The sequence below is a fragment of the Cheilinus undulatus genome, linkage group 22 (assembly GCF_018320785.1).
Source record: "Cheilinus undulatus linkage group 22, ASM1832078v1, whole genome shotgun sequence".
In the NCBI taxonomy this organism is placed as follows: Eukaryota; Metazoa; Chordata; class Actinopteri; order Labriformes; family Labridae; genus Cheilinus; species Cheilinus undulatus.
The window spans coordinates 3,161,082-3,175,728 of record NC_054886.1 but is presented as its reverse complement, the minus strand read 5'-3'; the positions used below and the strand labels follow the sequence as shown (position 1 = coordinate 3,175,728).

General features: G+C 42.0%; 1 long non-coding RNA gene across 1 annotated transcript; it reads left to right on the top strand.

The window, feature by feature from the left end:
• Positions 1-10,478: 10,478 nt before the first annotated feature.
• LOC121504444 lies at positions 10,479-11,857 on the top strand. The gene is made up of 2 exons (XR_005991461.1): positions 10,479-10,881; positions 11,004-11,857. It is a non-coding gene; the product is annotated as an uncharacterized LOC121504444 (long non-coding RNA).
• Positions 11,858-14,647: the final 2,790 nt, after the last annotated feature.

Here is a 14,647-nt window from a genome sequence, read left to right as displayed (position 1 = left end):
AGACGGTTTCTGTCTATATATTAATGCTAACTGTAACTGGATCTATGAAGACGGTTTCTGTCTATATATTAACGCTAACTGTAACTGGATCTATGAAGACGGTTTCTGTCTATATATTAATGCTAACTGTAACTGGATCTATGAAGACGGTTTCTGTCTATATATTAACGCTAACTGTAACTGGATCTATGAAGACGGTTTCTGTCTATATATTAATGCTAACTGTAACTGGATCTATGAAGACGGTTTCTGCCTATATATTAACGCTAACTGTAACTGGATCTATGAAGACGGTTTCTGTCTATATATTAATGCTAACTGTAACTGGATCTATGAAGACGGTTTCTGTCTATATATTAACGCTAACTGTAACTGGACCTATGAAGACGGTTTCTGTCTATATATTAATGCTAACTGTAACTGGATCGATGAAGACGGTTTCTGTCTATATATTAACGCTAACTGTAACTGGATCTATGAAGACGGTTTCTGTCTATATATTAATGCTAACTGTAACTGGACCTATGAAGACGGTTTCTGTCTATATATTAATGCTAACTGTAACTGGATCGATGAAGACGGTTTCTGTCTATATATTAACGCTAACTGTAACTGGACCTATGAAGACGGTTTCTGTCTATATATTAATGCTAACTGTAACTGGATCTATGAAGACGGTTTCTGTCTATATATTAATGCTAACTGTAACTGGATCGATGAAGACGGTTTCTGTCTATATATTAACGCTAACTGTAACTGGATCTATGAAGACGGTTTCTGTCTATATATTAATGCTAACTGTAACTGGATCGATGAAGACGGTTTCTGTCTATATATTAACGCTAACTGTAACTGGACCTATGAAGACGGTTTCTGTCTATATATTAATGCTAACTGTAACTGGATCTATGAAGACGGTTTCTGTCTATATATTAATGCTAACTGTAACTGGATCGATGAAGACGGTTTCTGTCTATATATTAACGCTAACTGTAACTGGACCTATGAAGACGGTTTCTGTCTATATATTAACGCTAACTGTAACTGGACCTATGAAGACGGTTTCTGTCTATATATTAATGCTAACTGTAACTGGATCGATGAAGACGGTTTCTGTCTATATATTAACGCTAACTGTAACTGGATCTATGAAGACGGTTTCTGTCTATATATTAATGCTAACTGTAACTGGATCTATGAAGACGGTTTCTGTCTATATATTAATGCTAACTGTAACTGGATCGATGAAGACGGTTTCTGTCTATATATTAATGCTAACTGTAACTGGATCTATGAAGACGGTTTCTGTCTATATATTAATGCTAACTGTAACTGGATCGATGAAGACGGTTTCTGTCTATATATTAACGCTAACTGTAACTGGATCTATGAAGACGGTTTCTGTCTATATATTAATGCTAACTGTAACTGGATCGATGAAGACGGTTTCTGTCTATATATTAACGCTAACTGTAACTGGACCTATGAAGACGGTTTCTGTCTATATATTAACGCTAACTGTAACTGGACCTATGAAGACGGTTTCTGTCTATATATTAATGCTAACTGTAACTGGATCGATGAAGACGGTTTCTGTCTATATATTAACGCTAACTGTAACTGGACCTATGAAGACGGTTTCTGTCTATATATTAATGCTAACTGTAACTGGATCGATGAAGACGGTTTCTGTCTATATATTAACGCTAACTGTAACTGGACCTATGAAGACGGTTTCTGTCTATATATTAATGCTAACTGTAACTGGATCTATGAAGACGGTTTCTGTCTATATATTAATGCTAACTGTAACTGGATCGATGAAGACGGTTTCTGTCTATATATTAATGCTAACTGTAACTGGATCTATGAAGACGGTTTCTGTCTATATATTAATGCTAACTGTAACTGGATCTATGAAGACGGTTTCTGTCTATATATTAATGCTAACTGTAACTGGACCTATGAAGACGGTTTCTGTCTATATATTAATGCTAACTGTAACTGGATCTATGAAGACGGTTTCTGTCTATATATTAATGCTAACTGTAACTGGATCGATGAAGACGGTTTCTGTCTATATATTAATGCTAACTGTAACTGGATCGATGAAGACGGTTTCTGTCTATATATTAACGCTAACTGTAACTGGACCTATGAAGACGGTTTCTGTCTATATATTAACGCTAACTGTAACTGGACCTATGAAGACGGTTTCTGTCTATATATTAATGCTAACTGTAACTGGATCTATGAAGACGGTTTCTGTCTATATATTAATGCTAACTGTAACTGGATCTATGAAGACGGTTTCTGTCTATATATTAATGCTAACTGTAACTGGATCTATGAAGACGGTTTCTGTCTATATATTAATGCTAACTGTAACTGGATCTATGAAGACGGTTTCTGTCTATATATTAATGCTAACTGTAACTGGATCTATGAAGACGGTTTCTGTCTATATATTAATGCTAACTGTAACTGGACCTATGAAGACGGTTTCTGTCTATATATTAATGCTAACTGTAACTGGATCTATGAAGACGGTTTCTGTCTATATATTAATGCTAACTGTAACTGGATCTATGAAGACGGTTTCTGTCTATATATTAATGCTAACTGTAACTGGATCTATGAAGACGGTTTCTGTCTATATATTAACGCTAACTGTAACTGGACCTATGAAGACGGTTTCTGTCTATATATTAATGCTAACTGTAACTGGATCTATGAAGACGGTTTCTGTCTATATATTAATGCTAACTGTAACTGGATCGATGAAGACGGTTTCTGTCTATATATTAACGCTAACTGTAACTGGATCTATGAAGACGGTTTCTGTCTATATATTAATGCTAACTGTAACTGGATCTATGAAGACGGTTTCTGTCTATATATTAATGCTAACTGTAACTGGATCGATGAAGACGGTTTCTGTCTATATATTAATGCTAACTGTAACTGGATCTATGAAGACGGTTTCTGTCTATATATTAATGCTAACTGTAACTGGATCTATGAAGACGGTTTCTGTCTATATATTAATGCTAACTGTAACTGGATCTATGAAGACGGTTTCTGTCTATATATTAATGCTAACTGTAACTGGATCTATGAAGACGGTTTCTGTCTATATATTAATGCTAACTGTAACTGGATCTATGAAGACGGTTTCTGTCTATATATTAATGCTAACTGTAACTGGATCTATGAAGACGGTTTCTGTCTATATATTAATGCTAACTGTAACTGGATCTATGAAGACGGTTTCTGTCTATATATTAATGCTAACTGTAACTGGATCTATGAAGACGGTTTCTGTCTATATATAATTGCTTTTGTGGGCCTGATTTGGCCCCATGATCACCCATGATTCCTCAATCCTTGCCTTCATAACTAATGATAACCTGACACACCGCATGGATTTGTTTCAACATCCATCTGGAAAAGCTTCTATCGGAAATGTTTGGGAAAAGGCAGAGGGTTTGAAAAAAAGTGGAAGTGTGATGGATGAACGTTTTATCTGTCACATTTTTACAGGCCAATCAGAGCAACAAAACAGTCAAAAGTAGCCAAAACGTGGCAAAACAAGTGTAAACGTGACTAAATGGGCAAAATCTGGGAAAAATTGTAAGACAGCAGCAAAAACATGGAAAACATAAGTGTAAAGTGACTAAAAATGTGAAAAAATGTGGAAAAAATGGCCAAAAGCCTTTTAACAAAGAAATGTGGTCAAGTTCTGATAAAACTTAGCAGCATCCACGCTAATCTCTTCCTCCATAACTGCACCAGCTCTTGCTGCTGCTCGTTTGCATCACGACTCTGCTGCACCTGAAAGTACCGCCCCTCGTCGCTGATTGGTCCTGTCACTTTCTTACCAGGCCCAAACTGTTCAGACGGGAGCTTCGTGAGATGGATTCACCAGAGAAAAACAAGGAAACTGGCATAACCATCTGCTTTGCAAGGTTTAACTAATGACTGTGTGTAGCACACACTCACCCTGTCGTTCTACCTGTCTGACCTTCATGTTTTAGTCCAGTGTGTAAACACACCTCTACTGCAGGTATGTCTAATAAACGTAGAGGATTGGTTCTGGAGGATTGGTACGTATTCTCAGAACCGCTCACTGACACAGAGAGGCTGAAAAAGCACCACAGATTTATGCAGGCACACTGATGACGAATATGTGAAAGAGTGAGCAGGAGGTTTAAAAAGACGTACCTGGTGATCATGGGTAATGTAGTCTGTCTCTCTCAGCAGGCCATCATGACAGATCCCTCCTCCTGGAACCAAACACAGAGTACCAAGGGTTAATGTAGGACTCAGACAGCATCAACTCTTAACACATGTAAACAAAACACTAGTCAACAGTTTTTCACTTTCAGCCACCAAAATAAAACAAATGTAGGAATTAAAATGGGTCTTGACTTTTCCTCTCTTGAGAGCGAGGGTTAAACACGGTCTCTGACATTCCAGTGTAAGTTGAGGTAGCAGTTAGAGATTCAGAGAGCAGTTTAGTCCTGGGTCTGAAGATCCTGTCCTCATTCTAATAGCAGAGATGTGCTCACTGATATCCCATTCACCCACCACCATGCATGTGTGACTGTTCTGTGGTTATGATGGGGCTTCATGCTCTCTGTGGCCTATGGAACAGAGTGTGTGTCAGCCAAACTGTGCAGCAAAGCCTGGAGCAGCACTGTGACCATATGTGTTTGTGTGTGTGTTTGGGAGTGTGTGTGTGTGTGTGTGCTCCTCAGGTGCCGTCTGCTCAGCGATTTGCTGGGTCACATGACTGAGAACAGGTGGTGTGGTTTTGTACCTTCACATCCTCAGAGCTCTCATTTAAAGAACCACAGACATATCTGCGTATAGAGAATGTGAGGCTCTAGTGGGAGGGGGGCTGGACGCTAAAGTAGACAAGGTTTAGGAGTGTGTTTATGGGAATTTTTGACCATTCTTCCAGAAGCACATTTGTGAGGTCACACACTGATGTTGGACCAGAAGGTCTGGCTCTCAGTCTCCGCTCTAATTCATCCCAAAGGTGTTTTATGGGGTTGAGGTCAGGACTCTGTGCGGGCCAGTCACTCTCTCCTCCATGTCTTTATGGACCTTGCTTTGTGCACTGGTGCACAGTCATGTTGGAACAGGAAGGGGCCATCCCCAAACTGTTCCCACAAAGTTGGGAGCATGGAATTGTCCAGAATCTCTTGGTATGCTGAAGCATTCAGAGTTCCTTTGACTGGAACTAAGGGGCCAAGCCCAGCTCCTGAAGAACAAGCCCACACCATAACCCCCCCTCCACCAAACTTTATACTTGGCACAATGCAGTCAGACAAGTACCGTTCTCCTGGCAACCGCCAAACCCAGACTGGTCCATCAGATTGCCAGATGGAGAAGCGGGATTGGTCACTCCAGAGAAGGCGTCTCCGCTGCTCTAGAGTCCAGGAGCGGCGTGCTTTACACCACTGCATCCGACGCTTTGCATTGCACTTGGTGATGTATGGCTTGGATGCAGCTGTTACCATGGAAACCCATTCATGAAGCTCTCTACCACTGTTCTTGAGCTAATCTGAAGGCCACATGAAGTTGGGATCGCCATTCCTCTTATAGAGCCGCTGTTATGAATGAGGTGTAACAAGAAGTGTGGTTGTGTGTTTGGTGCAACAGAGCAGATACGGCTTATCCTCAGATGATTTCATGGTTAAGGCCCACACCCTAGAGCTGAAGGTCAAAGGTGAGGAGCCCACAGAGCCCCAGCTGGCAGCTCTGTGAAGGCGGACTATACAGAAGGCATACCAGCGACAGTGAGCATGTGCAGAACGGCAGCTCTGAATAAATGTCACAAGCTTTGTAATAATCATTTGACCGTGATCAATATCAAGACTGTGGAGGCTACTAACAAGATAAAGAGCCAGAGACGCTGGCCACGCCGGGAAAAGACAAGGACCAGAGATCAGAACAATGAAACACACTTCAAACTGGACTAAGAAAGAATGGAGATATTTGAAATGACACTGTCAGGCTAAGCGAGGATATAAGACACTGGATGATATGAAGGTAAACTACTCTCTGCATCAGCTGGTTTAAAGGGAGACGCTGTGGGCGGAGCTACAGAGGCGGACAAAAGGGGGGCGTAGAAAGTGAGGGTGATGGCAGGGGGAGGAGGAGGAGGGAGTACAGACCTTGAGCCAGACAAGAAAGGATGAAAAAGGCAGATAGGTTTGACAGATAAGAAGGAGTAAAGCCAGAGCAGGAGTGTTCTGGCAGAGGAAGATGGTGGAAAGAGAAAAAGAAAGAATTTTGTTATTGTTCTGTGCAGAGCAATTTAGCAGCAGCGCTGGGTTTTAGAGCACACACTGCTTTGAAAGATCGATGCTGAGAAGAGCATAATGGTAGATAAAACACAGCCTGTTTGCTTCTGTCAGAGCTAAGTCGTTCCTCTGATTAGAACTGGAGGTTTGTGTCTGCAATGAAAGAGTGAGTACACATGAATCATAAATATCTGAATCTGATCTGCATTTATTCTCACTCAGAGAACAAACGCAGTGTGCAAATGCTGGATCTAGTGCAGTGGTGGGACCACTGGGGGGTTACAGGACACCAACGAGGGCTGCAGGATGCTTTCCTCTAAACAGTATAATGTAAAAATATCCTGGTTCTTTGCTCTTCTTTAATAAGCACATGCTACCAGCTCTGCTGCGTAAACTACCGCAGAGATGACCACTTCACCAGCTGCCATTGGTTCCTGCCTTGCAGTGAAATGTAACTCCGCCCACTGCTACCGCCTCATTCTCCTCGAAGGATGCTGATTGGTCCATTCTCAGACTGGGCACAAAGGTTTCAGATTGAAGTTTTTGGATTTTTATGTCCCAAAGATCTGAGTGGTGTGGTGTTTCCCTCAGACACTAAATACATGGAACTGTTAAAGGTCACATATTTGACCCTTTAAGACAAGTTGATATTGGTCTCAGAGGTCCTTAGAACGTGCCTGTGAAGTTTGTAGCTGTAAAAACACTCCAGTATTGGATTGTTGCATGTCTAAACACCCCTCTGTTTCAGCCCTGCTCAGAACCAGCTGTTTCTGTGTCTGTGGCTTTAAATGTTAATGAGCTGTCTGACTCCGCCCCCTGACTCCGCCCCTATCAGGAAATGGATGTGGCTTAATGGCATGTGGCTGAGAGGGGGATCAGGACAGGAGGGTGTAACTTTCTTCCAAGCAGGGAGGAGGAACCTGGGGGCGGGGCTAACTCCCCACATGACATCATGAGGGTAAAATCTGAGAACGACTTGGTTCAGCACACATTTTCTGAAAGGTGGAGAAAGAGAGGGTGGAGAGAATGGATTTTTCTGATTCTTGGAGGGTTGTTGGCAGGTTTAAAAAAAAAAAAGCCTGACAAAGCACAAGCATCATATGTGACCTTTAACAAATGAGGAGAGAAAGTAAACCAGCCCTCATGGTTTAAAATGTAAAAGTGAGGGGATAAAAACCTGTGAATTAAAAACTGGAGTGATAAATCATTCTCTAATTTTCATTAGGATGAAAACTGTTTGTACATTTGATTCCATAATCTAAATTCTCTTTTATTAATCATTGAAAATTAGCAGCACCTATCAATAAAGCTGATCAGCCACGCCTCCTGCCCCGCAGACACATGGACGACAGCAGGCTCATCACCCTGAGTTTAACCAGCATGATAGAGATCCAGGGCATCCTGATACCATAAACACACCCGCTCTGAAGCTTAGCTTTTTTAAACATATAGGGATTTTAAATCTCTAGTGTCAGTGGTGGTTATGGTCAATTTGGCTGCTGTGGTCTGTGGGACTGGGTCCAGTTCAATGATCCTCATTTAGGAGAGGGCTGAGGCTTTTTAGAACAAATTTCTGAGAGTTCAACTCTTCAGGGTCACCCTTAGAGACACATACCTGCACAGGTGTTTCTGCTAACCTGTGAGGAAACACGAGTAAGAAGAAGCACTGTCTCACTGCTGCTGAGTTCAGAACACACTGACCTGTAAAATCCCACAAACCAACCTTACAGCAAACACACACATATCTCCTCAGCGTGTGTGAGCCTGTGTAGGTGAGTAAGTAGCCGAGCTCAGGCTGCTCTAGTCCTTAGTCACTGGAGATTCAAAAGGTCTCTTCAAGTCCGGGCAGCAAACTTCATACCTGCAGCAGACCGAAGAGAACAGGCCGCTACAGGAGCAGCAAATGACAGGCTGTTCTCCCTCCATGTCTTCAGTCAGAGCCTGGCGCTGAGCCTCTCTGTTCCTCACCGTTTAAACCAAGACAGGCGGAGTGAAGCCTCACCATACGGGTTGATCAGCCGTGCATTATTCTGGATTAATGATGATCGTGATGATCAGGTGCTCATGCAATCCAGATAAAGGCATCTCAGCTTTAACCTCGCAAAGCAGATGGACTGGCCAGATTCCATGTCCGTCAACTTCCACAGCTCCAGTCTGAAATCACTGACCCACATGTTAGAACTGACGGGACCAATCAGTAGAATCTGATGGCATTTAGCTGAAGTGGAAGCCAGTATGGCTACCAGTAAGACTGGCTCTCTAGAGCAGTGTTACTAACTCTGCTCAACCAAAGAGCCAAACTGTTGAAAAATACCTCAGCAAGAGCCACAATCTAAGTGGTGAAAAGAGGCAAAAACAGCTTGATGTAGCAATAACAATAAGTTAAAGGTGGCAAAAATGGTCAAAATGCAACAAAAACAGGTGAAAATGGGGAGGAAAACAGGTGAGAAGTGACAAAAAATGAGTTACAGATGGCAAAAGATGGTCCAAAAATGAGTGAAAAGTGACTAAAATGGGCAGTAAAGCAGTCAAGAGTGGCAAAAATGGGTACAAAATAGGAAACAAGTGGTATTAAATGGCAAATGGTAGCTTAAATGGGTGAGAAGTGGTGGAAAAAAAGATGAAAAGGACAAAAATGGGATAAAAGTGGCAGAAAAGAAATGGCTAAAATGTGCAAAACTAGGAAAAGAGTGGTATTAAATGACAAAAGGTAGCTTAAATCAGCAAAAATGGGACACAAGTGGTATTTAATGAGAAAGGGTAAGTCAAATGGGTGAAAATGTGAAGAAAAACTGTGAAAAAGGGCAAAAATGGAATAAAAGTGTCAAAAATGGAAAAAAGTAGGGAAAAAAGTGGTATTTAATGGCAAAACATAGCTTAAATGGGCAAAAATTGTATAAACATGGGAAAAAAAATGGGAAAAAGTGGCAAAAATGGGCAAAAAAATTTTAAAAAGTGGTATTTAATGGCAAAAGTAAGTGAAGTGGGTGAAAGTGGGGAGAAAAACTGTGAAAAAAGGCAAAAATTGGGATAAAAGTGGTAAAAAAAACCAGGTAAAAAGTTGCAAATAAAGTGTCAAAAATGGAAAAAAGTGGTATTTAATAGGAAAAGGTAGCTTAAATGGGCAAAAATGGGATTATAGTGGCAAAAATTGGAAAAAAAGTAGGAAAAGTTGTATTTAATGACAAAAGGTAGCTTCAATGGATGAAACGTGGCAAAAAATGGTGAAAAAGGGCAAAAACATTTCCCTTTTTAAGGCTTTCTGGGGGAATAATAATTAAAATTAGGGCATAAAAGAGCCTCATGTGGCCCTAGAGCCACAGGTTGAGGATCCCTGGTCTAGAGTATGGCAGCAGTTTCACCAGACTGGACTGGATTTCTTTACTTAGGAGGGGTTTGGATTTAGCTGGACTTGAAGCTGCTCCAATGGCTGCAGCAGGATCAGTTAGCTCAGACGTACACAGCAGCACTTTTATCTGAACTGGACCACGGGTCTGTTAGAGAGACCCACACTGACAGCTTGTCTTAGAGTGCAGTCTGAGCTATGAAACATGAAACTGTTAGTGTGCAGAGCCTTAACCGCCCAAACAGATAAAATCTAAGTTAATGCATAGTTTAAACAGGGTCACGGTCCCCGAGCTGTGATGGAGGAGACTCTCAGTCCTGATAAGCATGCACAATGACCTACATGTGAGCAGAACTCTCAGTTTTGTGACCCACAATCCTTGAAATGCTGACTCCTCCCATCAGAGATGTGTGAGGGCTCTGGTTCTACAGTTTTGATGTTTGTTTACATTTATGATCAGCTGTCTGCTTGTTTTCATTCATACATTTTTATTAACAACAGCAGAGCTAGAGCTGCCTGTTGGAGGATTCTCTCTGCTCTTTCACAGCGTCATGAGCAGTGTTCGTTCTGGTCTGAACAAGTGTGTGATGAGCCCGTTATTAGATGTGCATATGGGTAAAAATAAGTCTGTTCTGTGCCTGACTCCTGTAAACAGGCATGTGTTTGCGAGGTAGGCGTTGGCAGAGCTACAGACGAGCGTGGAGGCGTGTCAGCTCCACTGTGGTTAAAGCTGTTTGGTTTGGTGAACTTCTGCCACATGGCTTCAGTAAAAGGTCACGGTCTAAACCAATCCTGGCTCACTAACCACAACACCCACTCGGACTCCCACACCAGCACGCACACTTCAAGACCAGGAAACAAATAAATGCATTAAACGAGAGAAAGGGCCGACTCTTAAAAACAGACAGGAAAATGACACCCACTGAAGAGGAAGAGGGTGACAGACAGACTGCAGCCACTCCAACACATCAAAGCTGTTGGTAGAAAACTGTCTGCAAGCCATCAGCCATGAGAACGGCAGAGAGAAGGAGAGACCAGAATGAACAGTTGCTAGTAAACTGTCTGAAAACCATCAGCCATGAGAACGGCAGAAAGAAGGAGAGACCAGAATGAACAGTTGCTAGTAAACTGTCTGAAAACCATCAGCCATGAGAACGGCAGAAAGAAGGAGAGACCAGAATGAACAGTTGCTAGTAAACTGTGTCTGATGGCTGCAGACCCGTGAGTAGCATGAGTATGACAGAGAGAGCATGACACTCTCTGCTACTGATTGTGTGATAAAAACTCCTCTTACTTCTCTGTACTCACACAGACTTCTCTTTTTTTCTCTACAACCCAAACAGCAGCAGCACAGACCGAGTCCTTCACAGCTTTAGACAGGATAAGGGCTGCAGAGTCTGAGGTTGTCAGATCCTCAAAATTAAACCTGAAACTCTGCAACCCTGAGAGCCACCAGCTCAGCTCAGAGAGGAAGATCAGCAGAGCAGAAATCAACATAGTCCGATACTTCTCTGACTGTGGTGCCACCATCAGACCAAAGTCTGCACTTCCTAACAGAGTTTTACACATGGACGTGTGCTTTTAGAAAACTGCTCCATCTAACAGAGGAAATCTGACCAAACTATCCAGACTGTGGTTTCTAAGCCTTCAGAGCCATCATGCTGACCCCTGTCTGTCTCTCTCAGGGCTTTTAAACACATGCAGACATGCTAGTCTGACTGAAAGCGGACTAATCCAGATTCCTCAGTCGGACTGAAACACCACAGTGCAGTAGATCAGGTTTTTCTCAGACCAGACCAGACCAGCCTCCGGGTTCATCATCTGGACCTGGACCCAGAGTCGTCTACCTCAGGATTCTAACAGTCTCAGAGCTAACACAGGATCACACCCCCACTTAAACTTCTGGTGCCCTCTTTAGGGGACCAGGACTCCAGGTTGGGAACCAAGGAGATAGAGAAAGAGCATATATCACATCTGTAGCAGAAATAAAGCTGGTATGAAGGGGATTACAGAGTTACAGTTCAGCATGTCTGGGGGCTAATTTGTTCCAGTAGTAACAGGCAGAAAGGGACTTTGGGTCACCATCAGTAAAGACAGACATGCTAACAAACCCTCAGCAGATGCTCACTGGAAAACTACATACTAACTGAGCTGTTAGCTTGATTTCACTGAATATAAAAATATAATGAAAAATGCACAGATGTGTGGACATTCATGTGTTTCCATGGTTGTTAGAGCTTGGGGGGGCTGGATGCAGCAGGGACGAGTTTCTTCTTAAAAGCTTTTCAGGAAGGTTAAAAATACACGTGTGACTTTTATAACATTCATCTCAAGGCTGATCTATCATTGCTAGATCATGGATTATACAAATAAACAACAGAAATGAATTAGACCTTCTTATAGAACAGAAAATGTAAAAGAATAACACACAGCTTTGTGATAATCAACTGGAGGCCCGGGGGCCACATCTGGACCCCACAGGATTATCAAACCTTCAGCCTTATCAGACGAGAAGCACACTAGTATTCCTGTCGTTTGGTAAACACATGCTTGTTATTGTTATCTTGACTGGAGTTGCATCTTTTCATAATAATTTTCCACATAAGGCTCTTTGAGGGTGCAGTTTGCGCCGTCTGGCTCTCCTCACAGTTCTGTTTCCTGCCTGTGTTTTTGGCCAATCACGGCACAGCATACGAGCATCAAACTCAGTGACAGACATCATGACAGCTCCAGCTGAAATGTCTCAAACGCCCCCTTGTGGCTGGCTGCAGTATAGGTGATAGGGACTGACCTCACTGTTGAAAGCTTGAAGTTCCTTTAATTTAGGAAGGAAATGATATTTTTACAAGAATAGTTGAATTTATTTCACGACCATCACCCACAGTGTCAGTGGAGAGAAAGCTGGATGATGTGAGAATGGAGCTGAGGACCTCTGCTCTGATGATGACGGTGGGGGCAGCAGATGAAGAGTGGACTGCTGAGACGTGTTCTGACCTTTGTTTGTGTCTGTGAGTATTTTACAGGTAGGGTCATTATTTCAGACACGTGGCTGTAATTAGACACAGATGTAATGTGATAGCGCTGTGCTCAGCTGTATGTGGAGGAGAAATGATTTTTTCTCACGTTTCTATGGAGACGGACTTCTGCAGTGATGTATGTTTCTGAACTGCAGGGGTCGGGGGTCATTTCTGGGTGTCATTAGATGAAAGATAATAAAATTAAATACCAAATTCTGACTGGAGCTGTTGGATAAATGTGTTATTTATCCTGTAAGGCTGTTTTTATAGCTGTTTCATGGCTGCTCATGACAGGCTGCATGTTGGCGCTGTGAGTTCAGACTGTTTTCTAAGTTCTGCCAAAATAAGGACTGAAGCCGTTTTCATTTATGGCTTTAATGAATCATGAAGTCTGAAAACGTGACTCCTATCTTAGAGGACAATAGAACAGAGAGGTAGATGTACAGTCATTTAAAACATGCCCTCATTGGTTCTACAGGCTGCTGGAATCCTGGGATCCTATTGTGTCCGTTTTGAGGACATTCATAATTTTTATCATCATTTTTTGAGTTGATAGTCACATTTTTATAGATTGAGGCATCAAATTTGGCCACAGTTATTATTTTTCTTCATATATATAAAAAACATGTTGCCCATAGCTCCATCCATCCTTGTTAGTCCAAAATCTGGACAGTAGACTTCCATTAAAAGCAGGTTTTTTGACTGTGTGTCTATGGCACCAAAACAACTTCTAACAACTGTTTCTCTGCAGTCACTCGATCACCAGGGATCTAAATTTCACCATACCACAGTGATCCAGCTGATCGTGCCAGACACCATTTTAACCCCTTCAGCAGCGCAGACATGGTTGTCCTTCCATGGACTCAGGCCGTTTGGAGCGCTGTTTCACCACCTAAGCATCATCAGAATTAAATGAACTGATTCATGCCCCTAGACATGGATGTCTGAGAGTGGGCTACATGTGTGAGGAAAAGTCTGTGTGCTCCTACGTGTGTGCCCAGGGGAGAATCTGCATCTATGTTTGCAGACTGACATGCTGTAAGTGGAGTGTTTACGGGCGAAAATGCTACTTCTGGGTTCTGCAGTCTGGGACTAAGAAAGGGGGACATTTGGACAATTTCAACTTTGCCCTCACTTCATAGCAAGTGGATGGACATGCATGAGGATGCACGGGTCCTCTCCATCAATAGGAGAGAATATATCATATCTCAAAGATGCAGTACATTTATATATGAGCATAATGAGCATAATAAAGGTCACATTTTGGTTAGAGGTGGAAATGAGCGTGTTGGTGATTCATATCCTACATATTTCCTCTGATTTTTTATGCCTGGACATAAAATAAACCTAACATGAACAAAAGCGTTCAGTCGCATATGGTTTGGTAGAGGAGGAGGCTGGAGAAAAGGAGGTTAAAACCGGTGTGTTTTACGCTCTGATAGACTCATCTGTTTAGCATGGATGCTATCTCACTGAATCACAGTCATCGGCATAGTGGACAAGAACCGGAATGAAAGGGTGTCACATTAATTTTTTTAGTTGTTTTTTTTAGTGGTCAGGGTTGAAGTTGGTGAAGAGATTTAAAGCAGTGAAAGTTTAAAAAATGATGATTTTATTAACACTTACCTGCATGTCTGATTCCTGGCCTCAACCATGCTTAAAGTGAGGAGGGGGCGAGGGTTAACAGGAGCTGGTTTATACTGAGAGGGGCAGCGAGCATAGAAGGAAACCACGCTAGGGGAGAGTCCACATAGTGATGATCTGTCTAAAGAGCCTCAGTCATGTGATCATGTGCTCTCTGGGTCAAACACCTGCTAATTCCACTAACACTGGGCTTAATCTCTGATTTTACATTGATTTTCCTGTTTTCTTTAAACCAACCATGAGCCCATCTCTGATAGTTATTAATGCATATCTGAAAAAGCTGAATCTCAGTGTGTGCGTGAATAAATCCCCCTGATAATACGTGT